This window comes from Echinops telfairi, unplaced genomic scaffold (genome assembly GCF_000313985.2).
Source record: "Echinops telfairi isolate 266 unplaced genomic scaffold, ASM31398v2 ScPeMD7_3533;HRSCAF=4204_0, whole genome shotgun sequence".
NCBI classification, from domain to species: domain Eukaryota; kingdom Metazoa; phylum Chordata; class Mammalia; order Afrosoricida; family Tenrecidae; genus Echinops; species Echinops telfairi.
In genome coordinates this window covers 86311003-86316502 of record NW_022107431.1, presented here as the reverse complement: position 1 = coordinate 86316502, position 5500 = coordinate 86311003, and the positions used below count along the sequence as shown (strand labels likewise).

The 5500-nt window shown below is 46.7% G+C and overlaps 1 protein-coding gene across 5 annotated transcripts in view; it reads left to right on the top strand.

Moving 5' to 3' along the window:
- Positions 1-5500, top strand: part of ANKRD6 (ankyrin repeat domain 6) — a 140516-nt gene continuing 135016 nt past the window's right edge. For all 5 annotated transcript variants that reach the window (XM_045294427.1, XM_045294428.1, XM_004696242.2 and 2 more), the window contains exon 1: positions 1-67. The gene's annotated coding sequence lies outside the window, so the exon portion shown is untranslated. The remainder of the gene's footprint in view (positions 68-5500) is intronic.

Here is a 5500-nt window from a genome sequence, read left to right as displayed (position 1 = left end):
GAAAGAGAAGACCCTAGGACTGTATCATGTAACATTGACTGGGAATTTTGACCGCCCTGCAGCTCAGGTAGGGCTGGGGTGCAGGGGGAGGGTGGGGAGACTAGGGGAGCGTGCGCTGGAACGGAGAGGATGAGACGACAGTGATGTGCAGGTCAAGAGGACACGTCTGTCTCTAATGTTAACTTGAAAGTTATTTGAGAATGGGGAGCCCTCAATCCTTTTCTGAGAATGTCGGATCTTTGGCTTGGTGGACTTGGATAAGGCTTAGAGATGAGGAAACGCACGCCCACTGTCATGGGTTGTGGTCCCAAAACGTAGCCCCTTGAACCTGTGACCAGATCAGACCAAACCAGCTCAAACTCACTGCCATCGAGGTGATTCCGATCCACCTCGACCCTCTGGAACAGAGTAGAGCTGCCCCTGTGGGTTTCCGAGACTGTGACTCGTTATGTGGGTGGAAAGCCTCATCGTTCTCCCTCGAAGCCACTGGTGGTTTTGAACTGCTGACCTTGAGGTTAGCAGCCCAGTTGGTAATGGAGCCTGTGAAGGAGACTTTATTTGCAAAAAAGATCTTTGTGGATGTAATTAAGTTAAGGGATTTGAGATGAGATCATCCTGTCTTTGGTGTGGGCTGTACGGTCAATAGCACGTGTCCTCGCACAGAGAGGACAGAGAGGAGACTGGAGACCTGCATCAACAAGCTGAGGGTCAACCCAAAATTGATGGCAGCAGGAGAACTTTGAGAGAACGAACATGTTATGTTAAATGACCTGGTTGGTGGTCATTTGTTTTGGTAGCCCTGGGACATGAACAGACCTATAGAAGGTGACAGGAACGTTTCACGCGATCTGTTACTTAGGGATTCTGTGGCTTATATTGTCTAGTGCAGGTGTCCTCAAACTACAGCCCACGGGCCACAGGCGACCTGCTGAGGACATTTATCCAGCCCGCCGGGTGTTTTTGCCCCGTTTGTTTTTTTACTTCAAAATAAGATGTGTGCAGTGTGCTTAGGAATTTGTTCATAGTTTGTTTTTTATAAGCTATAGTCCGGCCCTCTAATGGGTCTGAGGACCCCTGGTCTAGTGGATTTGAGCTTTGCTTAACCAGTTTATTTCCTGCAGTTTGCTAAACCAGGTTCACATTTTCTTTTGCTTGAGCTTATAAAGGATATAAGTATTTCCCCTTCATCTTTCATCTTTCGGGCCCTCCAGAGTGGTCCAGATTTCATGTCTGTTAGCTTTTCTACTTGTCATAAAGAGCTGGAAATGACTTTAGTAATCACCTTGACCCCATATATTCCAAGCAGTGGTTTTTCACCCCTCACTAGGTCATTAAATCAGTTTAGTGGGTGGTGGTATGTACAGAGACTGATTGTCGAGTGGATGAAAACCCAGTATGTTTTATCTTTCCCACCAGGCATTGTCCAGTTCACAGATATGTAATAGCTTGTAATGAATAGCAGTAGGCACAATTCTGTTGCATCTGGGTCATAGATATATTTATTTTTGGGGGGATATATTTATTTTCATATTCAACAAATACCAGTCAGCTACTAAGCATTATGGTTTGTAGGAACCGTGGTGGGGTATGGGAGGTGCCAAGATGACTAAGAGCTCAGAAGACAGTCGGGAGGAAGGCCTCCAGGCCACTGTGGTGCAGCATGCTGTGGCAGTGACCAGGGGTGTGACGGTGGGATTGCCTCCTTTGCACCCTGTTTTGTCCTCACCCCAGGAAGCTCCGCTGTGGATCAGCAGTCTGGCGGACCCAGTCGACCCAGCTCAGCTGACGAGGAGCGGCAGGGTGTGTCTGTGAGAGGAGGGAGAACCCACCTTGGGTGGCTCAGGAAAGGAGACCAGAGAATTAATGGGGAGGTACAGCTCAGGTGGGCCAGGATTTCCCGGGACTACAGGGAGAGGCAGAGCCCCATTCAGGAAGTCAGAAGCCTGGTCCCTGTGTGGATCTTGTGAGAGACTAAGGAGAGATCCAGCTAGAACAGCCAGGTCTTAACCTCTTACCTTTGTGGTGGTTTTAGTGATTCCTTGTTTATAAGGAATCACTTGACATCTCATCATACTGCCCTTTAGGTAATGAATGACTCAACACCAGATAGCGGGAAAAACACAGCGAGAAGTGTGTTTACTTCTCGGGTGGCTGTGCTCTTGTGCACACATGTGGAGTGAATGTTCCTTGATGGCCACAACGTCTGTATAGTTTTTGTCTATACCAGATGACTGGGGAAAACAGCCTGTCCAGGTGACAGATACAGCTAAGCATGCACTCATGTTTAGGGTTTTAAAATAAAATAATTATTATTTAGTATAAAACATAATTCAAGCTAAATACGAAAGTATCAAGTGGCAGGTTTGAATGAATTGCTCCTTAATGCTTCAGCTGGCTACAAACCCAGTTCTCCCTTCTATTCCCTAAGCGGTGTCTTTGGACTTGTAAAGGCCATCAGGGAGATGTCTGCATCCTCTTGTGAAGTGATCAGCTCCTCAGCTTGGGTCGCTAGGGGATCTTTGGAGTTACAGCAGCAGCTGCCTCCTTAGAAAAGCCATTCCCTACAAGAATCTGGTTCCTACAGCCAGCCACTGCCCAACCTCTCCAATACCCCAGCAGTGTACTTAGAGGTCACTCTGCCCGCCCCCACACCCCACTCCACACACACACCCCCTCTTGTTGATGAGGACAGAAAGGGGGAAGAGATAGATGGAGAAGGCCATGTGAACAGGAAGCAGAGACTGAAGACCTGTGTCGACCGGCTGTTATAAAGCAGCCCTGCCTCTGCCTGGATGTTTGTATTTGGATTCAACCAACAGGAAAAGTACAACACACCCAAAGGGCTGAAACCCATTACAACATCAGAGAGCATTGTAGATAAACCACCATGCGGGAAAAGGGAATTCTTTGCTGGCTTGGTTCAGAGCATTTGACAACAGATAAGAAGCCAAGTGACCATGCCGAGGGCCTGGTGTGGCGTGAAGCAAGTGAGATGTGTGGGGCGAGTTCTGGTCTAGCCTCCAGAGTGGGCCTCGGTGGGTGTGAGGGTGTAACTCCCTAAGGTACAGGGAGTTATCCTTTAAGCAGGAAGGAGGAGGATGGTCGGTGGGTCTGCCTTCAACAAACCCTCTGTTGACCTGGTCTGCTCTGGGAAGGGCCGGGTAGTCACCAGGCCGAACTCTGCCGGGTCCCGCCTGCCCTGGACTCTGATGGGTAGTAAGCAGAATGGCCTCCACTCAGCAGCTCTAGGAGTGGCGCCTCTGGTGCTATGGCAATGGGAGGCCCTACTTGGGGAGTATTTTCCAGGCCTGTAGCCTGCTGTTTCTACTGGAGGGTGAAAAAGCTAGTGATAAATATTGTCATTTGTAAGGTGGGAACTCGATCATGGGGCTTTACAGAAATTCAGAATTATAATCTAACTCTGTTTGTATTCAGCTCATCTCTATTGAACACCAGCCCTGCTCTGGGTGCCATCCAAGATCCCTTGTTCTTGATTTATTTCATATACATTTTGCACCCACCTCTAAGTTACAGTCATTCTGTAATGACTACACCCCCCACCCCAATCCCCGGGACCCTTTTCCTGAAGGCGAGGACAGTTCGACGTGTCCAGGTTCTCACATCTGGTCATTGTGGAGCCAGGATTAGAATCCCTATTCTGTGCCATCCCAGAGCCTTCGTTCCATGTTGGAATTCCTGAGGGGCTGGTGTGTGAAGAAGAGAAAGTCCTTGAGGGAACCTTAGGTCTTTAATGTCTTCAGTCCTAGCGTCTTGTACTACACCTACTTTTCCATCTGCAAAATAGAAACGTCTCAGGAACTACTATACAGGGAGATTAGCAAAAACGTTCTTCCTTAAGTGTTTAAGAGTTTTATTTGGAAAGACAACGTCCAAATGAATGACAGAACCTAATTCTGGGTATCTGTGATAAAAGCCAGCAAGCAAGGTAGGCACAGTGCTGCCTGCACTTCCTTGCTAGCCACATTCTTCACATCAAAGATTCTGCTTCAAAATGGGGCTGCTGATCTACCTGCCTCCTCCCCAAACCCACAGCATCTTCCTACAGAATCAGTTGTACAATCCCTGACAAGGATGCAGTTACCCAGTAAACAAGGTAAGCAAGGCTTTACTTGTGCCATACACTAATCTGAGTGATATGTATGAACTGTTCACTACGGATTGGTAAATAGCACAGGTCCTCCCCGACTGACCTAGCCGATTGGGTAACTCTGCTCTTGTGCGTGAAGGGTGTGGGGTCATCGGGGTGTGCAGGAGGTGAAGTTTTGTTGGAGGGAGTAGGGGGTTCAGAGAGCAGACTGAGCCATGGTAGGATCCTGTTTACAAGCGTGCAGCAAATGAAGAGACCACAAAGCACACACAGGGAGATGTGGGCAGAGGTAACACTCAAGTGTAATGCCTCCTGGGTTCAATCCCAGGAAGGAGCCCATTCCCTCTTTCCACTTTTTAAAGGGATGTAAGTGGGTGGGGGAGGAATGTAAAACCTGTTTGTCTTTCAAGTGACAACTACAAGGACAAACTATTGTTAGGGATTTGGAAAGTTCACGAAGTCTTTAGAGGTTTCACCACCATCTGAGCCTTATTGTTTGCTAGCTCGGGCAAGACTGTGGCAGAAAATGGAAAGTTGTTTTACTGCTTACTTTGCAGCCAAGCAAACTTGTCCCCCAAGCAGGATGCCAGTTGCTGCTCCTGGTGGATTCACCCCCCCCACCCCCACCCTGACCCCCCACACCCACCCCATTGTATTTTGTTTTAGTGTGCATTCGACTTTCTCTCTGTTATTCCAAAAGTTTCAAATGAAATAGGTAGATTTTATCTGAGATGATTGAGAATAGATTGGATTCTCCTGAAACAAACAGATAAAATAAAAATTGTTTCATTGTTGACAGAAGCAGATATTTAAAATTGCTCCTTTAAATCACTTAATTGCTTAATTTTTTACATCACACACCAATATCTGTCTTCCATGTTGCGTGACCTTTTTAATGGAAGAAATCGATTGCCTTCTCACCCTGGTGAGTGAGTGCCCAGGAAGTAAGTCATGCTTTGCAAACGCTGTGGGCCACTGCTGCAGCTGGACCAAGCGCACACCTTTGTTTGCTTTTTTCCTTTTTCTGTTGCCAACTTCCAGATTTGTAGAATGATCCTAAGAAATGAAATATGTGACGAGACTGCTTTTTTGGGATGATGGGAAATTATTATTCTGGATAGGAAATTATTGACATCCTTGAAAACTATCCTTTTGTCAAAATTGTAATTAAAAAAAATCATTTTATTGGGGGCTCATATAACTCTTATGGCAATCCATACATACATCCATTGTGTCAAGCACATTTGTAAATTTGTTGCCCTTATTATTCTCAAAAATATTTACTCTCCACTTAAGCCCTTGGTATCAGCTCCTCATTTCCACCCCCTCCCTCCTTGCTCCCCCTCCCTCATGAACCCTTGATAATTTATAAATTATTATTATTTTGTCATG